This window comes from Solanum tuberosum, unplaced genomic scaffold, assembly GCF_000226075.1.
Source record: "Solanum tuberosum cultivar DM 1-3 516 R44 unplaced genomic scaffold, SolTub_3.0 scf00121, whole genome shotgun sequence".
Classification (NCBI taxonomy): Eukaryota; Viridiplantae; Streptophyta; class Magnoliopsida; order Solanales; family Solanaceae; genus Solanum; species Solanum tuberosum.
Window position 1 is genome coordinate 33,530 of NW_006239046.1, and position 15,832 is coordinate 49,361.

The following is a 15,832-nucleotide window of genomic DNA, read 5'->3' on the forward strand; positions in this document are numbered from 1 at the left end:
AAAAGGTTGAAATAAAGACTGAGCATTGAGAAAATAAAATGGGGTATCCAATGAAGTTTGATTGAAATAAAGGGGTGTGAATTTTGAGAATTGAAGTGTAATAGAAAAGGTGAAAGAATGAAGAGCAGACCATACTCAATGAAGGTAATAGTCACTAAACCTAAAGGACCATACCCTAACCATCAGCCCCGATATGAACCTTGAAACACCTTTGAGTTCTTGATTGAATTTAACATCATGTTCGTTGTAAAATAAGGGCAAGCCTATGGGAAAGTTGTCACGACCAGGAGTATCCCCTAGACGTAAAACGGCATATAAGACTCCAAAAGGCCTCATACAAGCCTCTTAGCATATCATGACATAAGAAAATAGGAAATTGTGTGGAAATTTAAAACTTTTCTATACAATAAAAGTCTTTTATAAAAATAGGTTGGAGTCCATAACATGATGTCTCAAACCATCTATAACACTTGAATAACTCTTTGGGACGCAGCCCATAAAAAAGTCTAAAACATAAAAGAAAGACTTACAGGAAATAATGGTCAAGCCCTCGAATGATATGAGGACTCACCAAGCTTCTTCATCTTGATCTACTCTGATCCTAGCCACGAGGATGGAAGTCGATATCGCGAAACCCTACACTTTGTGAAAAATGTAGAAGAAATATGGGTTAGTACAAAGATGCACTAAGTATGATAGCCATGCATAAAACCTTTGAAAACATGCTAAAGGGAAATTTTAGTTGAATGCATGCACTTTGCTAGTTTAAAACATCATTTTGAAGATAGTGTGAAAACACAAGTCATAAGCATAAAAGACACCATGATACGACATATACTATAACATGGTGGCCAACAATCACATCTAGTGAGCATAAGAAATACCATTAGGAACATGCACACAGTCAATATAATCTAGTTCTAGCAAGACATGAGAGAAACACTTCATGAGCCACCTCAAGTCAAGCTTGTGCAATGCATAGGTAAGATCCCATAATCCTACCCATACTAAGCAAGTCACTTTAGATCCTCATTAATGTTTATCATCGTTAGATCTCATCTTTAGCCTATTTCTCATAGACTAGGAAACATTCACTTTTAGTTAACCACATCAGGGAAAGCAACTCATGGGAACAATGCAAGTTAGCATACAACATTACAAGTAGCCTTAACATCAAATGAAATTGCCATTTAATCACAAGAACATTCATTACAAGAGTCATCTTGACAAAAGAGGAACCTACCATAACTACTCTTAAAGCCTACTTGTGCAATGCATGGATGAAGTCCCATACCCCCACCCACACTAAGCAGTACATCTTGAATAACCATAGAGCATCCTAGACTTGACCTTGTGGGAATTATCTTTAACCGACATAGACCATGTGAGCTTACATGGAATCCGGTGTCATGCCCCACATCGAAAAGAGGTGTCATACTTGCCTAAGGTAGAATGAAAATGTATTAGCTTGGTGATGGATCCAATAGCTAAATAACCTATGGGGGCACGCAGTTATGGGATAATGAGATTGCTTCTAGAAACCCCACCTTACTTAACGAGGAAGCTTCCATCTCAAGAGATTAACTTTAGAAACCCGGCCTTTCAAATTGACGGGAGAGCCTCTATCTCACTTTCAATATCCACTCGGTGCTAAGCATAACTCCGATGAAGTATTCATTGAATCCTAACTTATTTCATTAGGATAGCTTATTAGATCATGCGTGAGAATAACTTTCACAGTCCATGTCTTTATGTTAGATTCAATTAGGTGAGAACTGGCTTTTAACCTAGAATCTCCGTGACAGATTCAATTAGGTGAGAACTAACTTTCAACCTAGAATCTTCAATATGTGAGGAAAACTTTCACATTATACTCATTATGTGTTTATGTGAATGAACTTTCAATCAACACAATAATATTATCATAATCATGTATAAGTATGTATGTGAGAATGACTTTTAACAACACAACAATTTAGATTATAATCATGTTCATAAAGAATACACATGAAGCCACAATTAGGCATAAGTCTCCTGTTTTACCCCTTTTGGATCAAGGATCTCATTCAACCAATCACATTTAGGGTTACTACATTAAACATGGAAGACAACATGATTCAAATAACTCAACTAATATAACATAATCTCATAATATTCATCTCACTACAATTCACCCACATAACAAAGTCACAAATTTGGGACATGGGGGTTCATGGGTTCTTGGGGGAAATTCAACATCAAGACCATAAAAATTCATCAATTAATACATAATTCAAGTAATCAATTCATTATATTCATGATTCTATAACATTCTACTAATATCAATCAATACCCACACTTTAAGACCAAATTTGAGAAATCAGGGAAATTCATGGATTCACGGGAGATTTTATCATAAAACCACCATAAAACAATAATTCAATCATAATATAAGAAATTTAATCAATAAAAACGTTTTTAGAAAGAATCCATGACTTGGAGTGAAAACCCTAGGTTTTTTGGAGACTTTCTAACTTTGGAATTGAGAGTTTGAGGACTTCATGGATGAAACCATTCCATGATTCAAAGACTACCATACCTTAGGTGAAGAAATCCAACCAAAATCGTGTGAAAAAGCCTCCTTCTTCAAGCCCTAATTTGATCTCCTTCTTTTTTTTCTTTGGAGTTATAGAGAGTTTTTTGGGGGAAGCTAGTTATGAACTTGGGGTCTTGGGATTTATGAGGTATATCGGTTTGTTAATGATTCAAAAACCATTATATATGTCTATTTAAATAATATAAAACGATCCTACAATAAACTAACTAAAAAGGAAATCACCTAACTTACCTTAACTTTGGCCGAACTTGGACAGATTTGCAGGCCATGACCTATCCCCATGACCCATAGACCGTGGGTGGGCGTTCTAGCCTTCCTGCATGTCCATTGGTCCATGGTCTGCAGCTCCTCATTTGGCTCTTGAACCATGACCAGGTCCTACAAGGCATGGATGGACCTACGCCCAGTAGGTCCCATCCGTAGGTCACAAATTTGGGCAGTTTTGGGCAGATATAAGGTTAGGTTTTAGGGTCCTTCTCAAGGATCCTTGGTTGGTTCTTGGGGAGTCGTACCTTGACGTTTAAACCCTAATCCCCTCATCCTAAGTTTGGAATGCCATTTTACAATTATAAACTACACATCAAACTCTAAAAGTCTCACGTAAGGCTCTAGTCTCACCTACTAGTTTTCCGGGTGTTACAATATCTCCCCCTTGGGAACATTCATACTCGTATGACATTTCTAAACACTTTACGAAGTTAAAGACTCAAGACTAGCATCCCATAATGCATGAAACAACAAAACAATGCATCATTTAAAGGAGGAAACATCAATTCCATCTCAAAACATAATCAAGGCAATACAAGGAAGTGGGAACTTTCAATCTGAGTGGTTAATAATGCACGTAAGTATGATGATATTGGGCTATGCAGCCCTACTTCTAACAACCCAATATGAATGAAACTCAATATTTCTCATTTGCATAGGAGGAACTAACTTCTACCACTAAAATAATGCTCAACACAACATCATGGAGCCAATATGCAATTACTCTCAAAAGCATACTAAAGCATGTTCATCCACACATCTCATGAAGTCAAATAAGAAACTCATACCAATGCACAACAACATGAGGAAGTTCAATCATAAATACTCATTTTCTTACTAAACATGTATTTCATCAAGAACATGCATAATACAAGGAAATTTTGGAACACATACAACATCCAAGACTTAAGAATCATGAAACCAGTCAAGGGAAACTTATCATTTCAAGCTAAACGAGGATTAGAAGGAAAGATAAGGAAATTGGGACATCGCATTGTCCCTTGGCCTTCGAGGTAGAACCCTCACCTACAACCCTCACTCAAAGATCACTCATTCACACTTACATAAAAGCAACTTCCTCATTCTTTTATTTCTAAACTTGCCGGTCCAAGACCTCTACTGATACTTTTTAATTAGAGAGGTTCTCATTTAAGCACTCTAGCTCACAAGCAACCTTACAACCACTTAAGATCTTATATGAGCCTACCAAACCGGGACTAAACTTCTCAAGCTCACCACACCTTTCAAAGTGAAAACTTCAAGTCAACCTAAGGCATGAACATCAAGAATACCTAACCATTTTGCCATCTAAGCACATTATATCCCCCGTGGGAGTAAGCCTATACATACCTTTTCGAAACATCATTTCTTTCAATTCTAAGGTCGGAGCAAGTTATCACTAAACTTTCACATTCTCCACCCAAGGTGATTCTAAACCATGGTGAAATACACTTCTACCCTCTTTTAGAGGAGTCTACTCACTCAACACCTCTAGGCATCACTCAAACATCCTATTTATCAAATCCTCTAACACACTCTAAAATACGTCATGACTAAGTCGGGTTCTACCAACAAACAAATATAACCATAATGCAACCCCTTATACCAAAGGATATCATCTAAATCTATCATATCAAGTCCTATCTAGTAACATAGCCATAATTTGCATCACTACCAACCTTTTCTCCGTCGCTCCTTGTAGCATGAGCCCTTCGAGTAGTCATATCTTGAAGACCATCAGATATGGAGTAGGAGAGAAACCTTATAAATTTAAATTCTTATGGTACAACTTAAAGAATGAAGAAGTGAAGTTTTCCTAACATCCAATAGCCTCATATTCATAAATGTGGCGCGTTTCGCACTATGAACAAGACTCTACTAGACGTGGTTTGAGACATCCTATAACCATTCAAGAATCTTGTGCTCTGATACCAAGTTTGTCACGACCCAGGAGTACCCCCTAGACGTAACACGACGTACAAGACTCCAAAAAGGCTCATACAAGCCTCTTAGCATATCATGACATAACAAAATAGGAAATTTTGCATAAATTTAAAACTTTTCTTTACAATCGAAGTCTTTTATAAAAATAAGTGGGTATCTACAACACTATGTCTCAAAGCATCTATAACACTTGAATAAATCTTTGGGACGTAGCTCATACAAAAGTATAAAACATAAAAGAAAGACTTAAAGGACATAATGGTCAAGCTCTCGAATGCTATGAGGACTCACCAAGATTCTTCTTCTTGATCTACTATGATCCTAGCCACGAAGATGGAAGTCGATATCGCCAAACCCTACACTTTGTGAAAATGTAGAAAAAATATGGGTTAGTACAAAGATGCACCAAGTATGATAGCCATGCATAAAATCTTTGAAAACATGATAAAGGGACATTTTAGTTGAATGAATGCACTTTGCTAGTTTAAATCATCATTTTGAAGATAGTGTGAAAACACAAGTCATAAGCATAAAAGACATCATTAAGACATATACTATAACATGGTAACCAACAATCACATCTAGTGAGCATAAGAAATACCATTAGGAACATGCACATAGTCAATATAATTTAGTTCTTGCATGACATGAGAGAAACGATTCATGAGCTACCTCAAGGTAAGCTTGTGCAATGCATAGGTAAGATCCCATAATCCCACCCATACTAAGAAAGTCACTTTAGATCCTCATTCATGTTTACCATCGTTAGATGTCATCTTTAGCCTATTTCTCATAGACAAGGAAACATTCACTTTAGGACAACCACATCAAGGAAAGCAACTCATGGCAACAATGCAAGTTAGCATACAACATTACAAGTAGCCTTAACATCAAATGAAATTGCCATTTAGTCACAAGCATATTCATTACATGAGTCATCTTGACAAAAGAGGAACCTACCATAACTACTCTCAAAGCCTACTTGTGCAATGCATGGATGAAGTCACATACCCCCACCCACACTAAGTAGTACTTCTTAAATAGCCATAGATCATCCTAGAATTGACCTTGTGGGAATTAGATTTAACCGACATAGAACATGTGATCTTACATGGAATCTGGTGTCATGCCCTAAACCAAAAAGAGGTGTCCTACTTGCCTAAGGTAGAACTAAAATATATTAGCTTGGAGATGGATCCATAGCTAAATAACCTACGGGGGCACGTAGTTATGGGATAAGGAGATTGCTTCTAGAAACCCCACCTTACTTAACAGGGAAGCTTCCATCTCATGAGATTAACTTTAGAAACTCGACCTTTTAAATTGACGGGAAAGCCTCTATCTCACTTTCAATATCTACTCGGTTCGAAGCATAATTCCCATGAAGTATTTATTGAATCCTAACTTGTTTCATTAGGATAGCTCATTAGATCATGCGTGAGAATAAATTTCATAGTCCATGTCTTTATGTTAGATTTTATTAGGTGAGAAGTGACTTTCAACCTAGAATCTTCATGATAAATTCAATTAGGTGAGAACTAACTTTCAACCTAGAATCTTTAATATGTGAGGAAAACATTCATATTATACTCATTATGTGTTTATCAGAATGACCTTTCAATCAACACAATAATATAATCATAAACATGGGATAATCTTGTATAAGTATGTATGTGAGAATGACGTTCAACAACACAACAATTTAGATTATAATCATGTTCATAAAGTATACACATGAAGCCACAATTAGGCATAAGTCTCATGTTTTACCCCTCTTCGATCAAGGATCACATCCAACCAATCACATTTAGGGTTACTACATTAAACATGGAAAACATCATGATTCTAATAAATCAAGTAATACAACATAATCTCATAATATTCATCTCACTACAATTTACCCACATCACAAAGTCACAAATTGGGGACATGGGGGTTCATGGGTTCTTGGAGGAAATTAAACATCAAGACCATAGAAATTCCTCAATTAATACATAATTCAAGTAATCAATTTATTATATTCATGATTTTATAACATTCTACTAATATCAATAAATACCCACACTTTAAGACCCAATTTGAGAAATTAGGGAAATTCATGGATTCATGAGAGATTTTATCATAAAACCACCATAAAATAGCAATTCAATCATAATATAGAAAATTCAATCATAAAAACATTTTTAGAAAGAATCCATGACTTGGAGTGAAAACACTAGGTTTTTGGAGACTTTCTATCTTTGGAATTGAGAGTTTGAGGACTTCATGGATGAAAGCATTCCATGAATCAAAGACTACCATACCTTAGGTGAATAAATCTAACAAAAATGGTGTGAAAAAGCCTCCTTCTTTAAGCCCTAACTTGATCTTCTTCTTTTTCTTCTTTGGAGTTCTAAAGAATGTTTTTGTGGGAAAGTTAGTTATGAACTTGGGGTCTAGGGATTTATGAGGTATATCGGTTAGTTAATGGTTTAAAATCCCTTATATAGGTCTATTTAAATAATAAAAAATGACACTACAGTAAACTAACTAAAAAGGAAATTACGTAACTAACCTTACCTTTGGCCGAACTTAGATAGATTTGAAGGCCATGACCTACGCCCATGACCCACGGACTGTGGGTAGGCCTACTGGCCTTCCTGCAGGTCCATAAATCCATGGTCTGCAGCTACTCATTTGGCTCTTGACCCAAGACGAGGTCCCACGAGGCGTGGATGGACCTACACCCAGTAGGTCTCATTCGTAGGTCACCAATTTGGGCAGTTTTGGGCATATTTGGGGTTGGGCTTTAGGGTCCTCCTCAAGGACCATTGGTTGGTTCATAGGGAGTCGTAGCTTGACATTTAACCCCTAAACCCCTCATCCTAAGTTCGGGAAGCCATTTTACATTTCTAATCCACACATATAACTCTAAAATTCTCACGTAAGGCTCTAGTTTCACCTACTAGTTTTCCGGGTGCTAAATATCTCCCCCTTTAGGAACATTCATCCTCGAATGACATTTCTAAACACTTTATGGAATTAAAGACTCAAGACTAGCAGCCCATCATGCATGAAACATCAAAACAATGCATCATTTAAAGGAGGAAACATCAATTCCATCTCAAAACATAATCAATGCAATACAATGGAGTAAGAACTACTTATAACAACCCAATATGCATGAAACTCAATATTTGTCATTTGCATAGGAGGAACTAACTTCTCCCATTAAAATAATGCTCAACACAACATCATTGAGCCAATATGCAATTACTCTCAAAAGCATACTAAAGCACGTTCACCAACACATCTCATGAAGTCAAATAGGCAACTCATACCAATGCACACATGAGGAACTTCAATCATAAAAGCTCATTTTCTTACTAAACATGTATTTCATCCAGAACATGCATAATACAAGGAAATTATGGAACACATACAACATCCAAGACTTCACAATCATGAAACAAGTCAAGGGAAACTTATCATTTCAACCTAAAGGAGGAATAGAAGGAAATATAAGGATATCGGGTCATCTCATTGGCCCTTGGTCTTCCAAATAGCATCCTCACCTACAACCCTCACTCCAAGACCACTCATCCACACATACATAAAAGCAACTTTCCTCATTCTTCTATTTCTAAACTTGCCGGTCTAAGACCTCTACCGGTACTTCTTAATTAGAGAGGTTCTCATTTAAGCACTCTAGCTCACAAGCAACCTTATGAACACCACTCAAGATCTTATATGAGCCTACCAAATCTGGACTAACTTCTCAATCTCACCACACCTCTCAAGGTAAAAACTTCAAGTCAACCTAAGGCATGAACATCAAGAACACCTAACCACTTTTCCAAATACGCACATTATCTCCCCCTTGGGAGTAAGCCTATACAGACCTTTTCTAAACACCATTTCTTTCAATTCTAAGGTCGGAGCAAGTTATCAATCAACTTTCACATCCTCCACTCAAGGTGATTCTAAACCATGGTGAATTACATTTCTACCCTCTTTTAGAGGAGTCTACTCACTCAACACCTCTAGGCATCACTCAAACACCCTATTCATCAAATCCTCCAACACACCCTAAAACTCATCATGACTAAGTTGTGTTCTACCAACAAACACACATAACCATAATGCAACCCCATATACCAAATGCTATCATCTATATCTATCATATCAAGTCCTATCTAGTCACATAACCATAATTGGCATCACTACCAACCTTTTCTCCTCGCTCCTTGTAGCATGAGCCCTTCGAGTAGTCATATCTTGAAGACCATCGAATAACGAGTAGCAGAGAAACCTTATAAAGTTTAACTCTTATGGCACGACTTAGAAAATGAAGAAGTGAAGTTTTCCTAACATCCAATAGTCTCATATTCATAAATGTGGCGCGCTTCACACTATGAACAAGACTCTACTAGACATGGTTTGAGACATCCTAGAACCATCCCAAAATCTTGTGCTCTGATACCAAGTTTTTCACGACCTAGGAGTACACCCTAGATGTAACATGACGTATAAAACTCTGAAAAGCCTCATACAAGCATCTTAGAATATCATGACATAATAAAATAGGAAATTGTGTGGAAATTTAAAACTTTTTTACAATCGAAGTATTTTATAAAAATAAGCGGGAGTCTACAACACTATATCTTTAACCATTTATATCACTTGAATAACTCTTTGAGACGTAGCCCATACAAAAGTCTAAAACATAAAAGAAAGAGTTAAAGGACATAATGGTCAAGCCCTCAAATTCCATGAGGACTCACCAAGCTTCTTCTTCTTGATCTACTATGATCCTAGCCACGAGGATAGAAGTTGATATGGCCAAACCCTACACTTTGTGAAAAATGTAGAAGAAATACAGGTTAATACAAAGATGCACTAAGTATGATAGCCATGCATAAAAGCCTTTGAAAACATGCTAAAGGGACATTTAAGTTGAATGCATGCACTTTGCTAGTTTAAACCATCATTTTGAAGGTAGTGTGAAAACACAAGTCATACACATAAAAGACATCATGATAAGACATATAATATAACATGGTAGCCAACAATCACATCTAGTTAGCACAAGAAATACCATTAGGAACATGCATATAGTTAATATAATCTAGTTCTAGCATGACATGAGAGAAACACTTCATGAGCCATCTTAAGGAAAGCTTGTGCAATGCATAGGTAAGATCCCATAAACCCAGTCATACTACGCAAGTCATATTAGATACTCATTCATGTTTACGATCGTTAGATCTCATCTTTAGTCTATTTCTCATAGACGATTAAACATTCACTTTTAGTCAAACACATAAAGGAAATAACCTCATGGCAACAATGCAAGTTAGCATACAACATTACGAGTAGCCTTAACATCAAATGAAATTTCCATTTAGTCACAAGCACATTCATTACATGAGTCATCTTGACAACAAAGGACCTACCATAACTACTCTCAAAGCCTACTTGTGTAATGCATGGATGAAGTCCCATACCCCCACCCACACTAAGAAGTATTTCTTAAATAGCCATAGATCATCCTAGACTTGACCTTGTAGGAATTAGCTTTAACTGACATAGACCATGTGAGCTTACATGGAATTCGGTGTCATGCCCCATACCGAAAAGAGGTGTCCTACTTGCCTAAGGTAGAATTAAAATGTATTAGCTTGGAGATGGATCCAATGGCTAAATAACCTATGGGGGCACATAGTTATGGGATAAGAAGATTGCTTCTAGAAACCCCACCTTATTTAACGTGGAAGCTTCCATCTCATGAGATTAAATTAAGAAATCCAGCCTTTTGAATTGATGGGAGAGCCTCTATCTGACTTTCAATATCCATTCGGTGCTAAGCATAATTCCCATGAAGTATTCATTGAATCCTAACTTGTTTCATTTGGATAGCTCATTAGATCATGCGTGAGAATAACTTTCATAGTCCATGTCTTTATGTTAGATTCAATTAGGTGAGACCTAACTTTCAACCTAGAATCTTCATGATAGATTCAATTAGGTGAGAACTAATTTCAACCCATAATCTTCAATATGTGAGGAAAACTTTCACATTATACTCATTATGTGTTTATGAGAATGAACTTTCAATCAACACAATGATATCATCACAATCATGGAATAATCATGTATAAGTATGCATGTGAGAATGAGTTTCAACAACACAACAATTTAGATTATAATCATGTTCATAAAGTATACACATGTAGCCATAATTAGGAACAAGTCTCATGCTTTACCCCTCTTGGATCAAGGATCTCATTAAACCAATCACGTTTAGGGTTACTACATTTAACATTGAAGACAACATGATTCAAATAACTCAACTAATACAACATAATCTCATAATATCCATCTCACTACAATTCACCCACATCACTAAGTCACAAATTTGAGACATGTGGGTTCATGGGTTCTTGTAGGAAATTCAACATCAAGACCATAGAAATTCCTCAATTAATACATAACCAAGTAATCAATTTATTATATTCATGATTCTATTATATTCTACTAATATCATTCAATACCCACACTTTAAGACCCGATTTGAGAAATTAGGGAAATTCATGGGAGATTTTATCATAAAACCACCATAAAATAACAGTTCAGTCATAATATAAGATAATTAAAACATAAAAACGTTTTTTAGATAGAATCCATGACTTGGAGTGAAAACCCTAGGTTTTTGGAGACTTTCTAACTTTGGTATTGAGAGTTCGAGGACTTCATGGATGAAATCATTCCATGATTCAAAGACTACCATACCTTAGGTGAATAAATCCAAACCAAAATCATTTGAAAAAGTCTCCTTATTCAAGCCCTAACTTGATCTTCTTCTTCTTTGGAGTTCTAGAGAGAGTTTTTGGGGGAAAGTTAGTTATGAACTTGAGGTCTTGGGATTTATGAGGTATGTTAGTTAGTTAATGGTTTAAAAACCCTTATATAGGTCTATTAAAATAATATAAAATGACCCTAAAATAAACTAACTAAAAAGTAAACTACCTAACTAACCTTACCTTTGGCCGAACTTGGACAGATTTGCAGGCCATGACCTACGCCCATGACCCACAGACTATGGGTGGGCCTACTGGCCATCCTGCAGGTCCGTAGGTCCATGGTCTGCAACTCTTCATTTGGCTTTTGACCCACGACCAGGTCCCATGAGGCGTGGATGGACCTAGGCCCAATATGTCCCATCCGTAAGTCACCAATTTGGGTAGTTTTGGGCAGATTTGGGGTTAGTCTTTAGGGTCCTCCTCAAGGACCCTTAGTTGGTTCTTGGGGAGTCTTACCTTGACGTTTAACCCCTAAACCCCTCATTCTAAGTTTGCGAATCCATTTTGCAATTCTAAACCACACCCCAAACTCTAAAACTCACATGTAAGGCTCAAGTTTCACCTACTAGTTTACCGGATGTTAGAAAAGATCTTGCATGCTTTGTTTTAAGAGGGTGAGAGTTGTTTGTGATTCCTACATTCTGAAAATTTGATACTGTTGTTGTGTGGATGGAATCATTTTTTTTGTGATGGCATTCTAATACTTTTGTTGAGCTTGAACTTGCATTTGAAGCAAGCTTTGAGAACTTGAGTCTGTTTGATGTTGGTTAGTCACAGTTTGAAACTTAGAGTGGACAATTGAACATTGCATGTGTTGTTTTATCCTCTTGTGTGCATTCACATTGAGTCGTGAGTAGCACTGTTTGTAGAGATCCTTGTTGAACTGACTGATATTGAGTTTTTACTTGAGGACAAGCAAAATTTTAAGTTGGGGTGTTGATGAGTCTGAGATTTCGACTCATTTAGAGATTTGTTTTGGTAGTTTATTGTCCTCAAATGCCTAATTTATGCTCTGAACTGATGTTAAAATGTTGATTTGTAGCAAAGAAGGGAAAAGGAGCAAGGCAAGGACATGACCGGGCTAAAATGAGTTAAAAACATGAAAAATGCCGAAGATAGCAAAACCTGAGAATCACCGAAGCCACTCGGTGACTCACCGAGTGGCACTTCAGCTCGCCTAAAGTTCCAAACTACAAGCCTTGAGAGAAGCCAAGTTGGTGATGAATTTTGACCTTCGGCAACACTAACTGGGATCGCCTAAAGTTACAGACTCCTGGGGATATAAAGCTAAGAAAGACCGGCGATGGAATGGATCCATTGGCGCATCACCGACTAGGTCGGCAACGCTCGACTTACCTCGCCTAATGGCCCTAAAAGCCAAAATTTGGGAAACTATAAATTGGATTTTAAAAGGTGGAAAAAGGGTCTGAAATTATTTCTCCTGAACAAAGATATTTCCCCATTGTAGAACCTAGAGTTTTTGCTTGAGACTTGGTTTCTTGGAGTTTTCAAGTAGATTTCAATGTGGGTTTTTTATTTTGAGCATTTTGAATCATTGTAAAGACTTGGATAACAATACCCAGATCATGGAGAACATATTTGGTATTGATTTCTTCCTTTTTATGATATGTAGCTAAAACCCCAATTCTTGGGGTGTGATCATGTGATTATTTGTCTAATTAGCTTATGGGTATTGTTGCTTACTAATTAATTTGTTATTTTAAAGTAGGTTTATTTGATAGTTAAATTTTAATCTATGAATTGTAGTTGCAAATGCAGTTCTAATTTAGTGTTTTGGGCTTTCTCGAGAGAGAGGTATTTGAACCAAGGCTATCAATTGATGATTGTAGTGTTTGGGTTGTTGTGGGTTCAGCTCGAGAGAGTGAACCTTAACTAATTCCTACCTATCGAGCTAGAGAGAGTAGATACATTAAGGTTTTGGGTTGTTTATAGTGTTAAGCTTGTCGAGGTTCGGCGAACCCACTCTTGTCTGTCCTTTGATCCCAACCTGAGATCCCTAACATTCTGGAAGTTTAGGCGGACAAATAGGCTTTTCGGCAGTTCGCCAATTGGTTTGGCGAACTTGATCTTGTCCTCCCTTTGGTCTTAACCTGAGAGTCAACCATGCTGGAAATTTCGGCTGGCTATAGGGCTTTTTGACGGTTCACCGATGGGTTCGGCGAACCCGATCTTGTCCTCCCTTTGGTTTCACGTAAGAGATCATCATGCTGGAAATTTTGGTGAGCTGTTCACCATTTCAACATCTTGTCGAATGATTTCGCGAATGTGGGAACCCTCGTCGAAGGGAACATGCAATGAAGAGTTTCTCTTACCCTATTCTTTTTATTCAGTGTTTATTACTATCTAGATTTTTTTCCCATTGAGCATAATGTTCAGTGTAAGTTGGGTGTGTGTGTGAGATGGTCAGACCGTCTTGATGTCTCTGCGATTTTGGCTGTTCTCTCAAAAATTTGAATGCCGGTTATGATCAATACTGATGACTCGAATAGTGCTCTTGATTGAACAATATGCATCTGTGATTCCGATGAGACAAATTTGAGCTGAATAAGTCATGTGTAGACTCTTATTATCTCATTGTGACTGGTCGGTTGTTAAAAAGAAATCTTGTGATGATCGTTGCACGCTAGCTAAAATTGTAGAGTCTTGCTTGATGATTGTGTTGAATGCCGTATGTGGTGAGGTTGTCTTGAGATGTGTGCTTGATATTACCTAGATCTTGCCCCATTTGTCCAATCGACTAATGTAGGCGAATGATAGAGATGATCTTAGGCACCATTTGTGGACAGTGAACCATAAATGCTATTATACCTCTTTTTGACCACCTTGTGAGATTGTGAACCTTGCTTGGCACCCTTTGAGCCTATAATTTTCTTTAAATGAAACTTGAACTTAATTGACCCCTTTATTTCCCACCTAAAATCTTCGTGGAGTATTGGTTGTTTTGAATAGCCAACATAGGCCGAAAACCTAAGTTGGGGGTGTGGTGTAAAAGGAGGAAAATCAATAAGTTTGAGAAATCTGCCAATGAAGGATCATGTTGAAAAATATGGAACCCTTCTATATAAAAAAAAAGAAGAAGAGAAAAGTGAAAGAAGAAAAAGATCGAAAAAGAAAAGAATTTTTGAAATAAGTGTAGTGAGCAAAAAAAAGAAAGGGGTATCCAAGGAATCATGCTTAAAAAGACATAGGGTGGATTGTGAACATTGAAAAGAGTGAAAGAAAGGGAAAAAGAATGAAATGCAGGCCATGCTTCATGAAGGTAGAAGTCACTTGGCCAAAAATGATCATACCTTTACCCTCAGCCCCGTTACAAGCCTTGAAAGAACTTTGTGATCTTGATTGAGCTTCTAACCATGTTGATTGGAAAATACGGGCAAGCCTATGGGGAAAAGTAATGCATGCGTTTATCCTTGAGAGAGTGAAAGTTGCTTTCGATTCCTACATTCTGAAAACATAATGATCTTTGTGTGAGTCTGGAATCATTCTCGCTATTAGGGCATCTAAATGCTTTTGTTAAGCTTGCACTTGCGTTTGAAGATAGCATTGTGAACTTGAATTCTATTTGATGATGGCTTGTCACAGTTTGAAAAATGTAGTGCACAATTGAACATTGCATGGGTAGTTTGGACCTCTTGTAAGCATGCATATTGAGTCTTGAGTAGCACTGCTTGTAGACATCTCTTTTGAACTAATTGATCTCGTGTTTTACTTGAGGACAAGCAAAAGTATAAGTTGGTGGTGTTGATGAGTCTGAGATTTTGACGCATTTAGGGCTTAATATTCCTTGTTTTAGTGTTCTAAATTCCTATTTTATGCTTTAAAATGATGTTTTAGTGTTAATTTGCAGAAATGAAAGCAAAAGAGTAAGGCAAGGACATTGTTGGGCAAAAGGGAGCGAAAAAGCTGAAGACAAGAAAAGCTGACCATCACTAAGACAACTCGGCGACTCGTTGAGTGGTACGTTAGCTCGCCTAAAGTTACAACATGCCAGACCTTGGACAAGGGCAATTCGACTGTGGAGCATACTCTTCAGCGATGCGCCGATTGGATCGGCAAAGAAGCCTCAGCCCGCGTAAAGCTATAAAGTAATTAGTGAAGATGCGAGCAAAAACGGCGACAAGAAAGGACAGTTGGCACATTGATACGTCTAAACTGACACCTC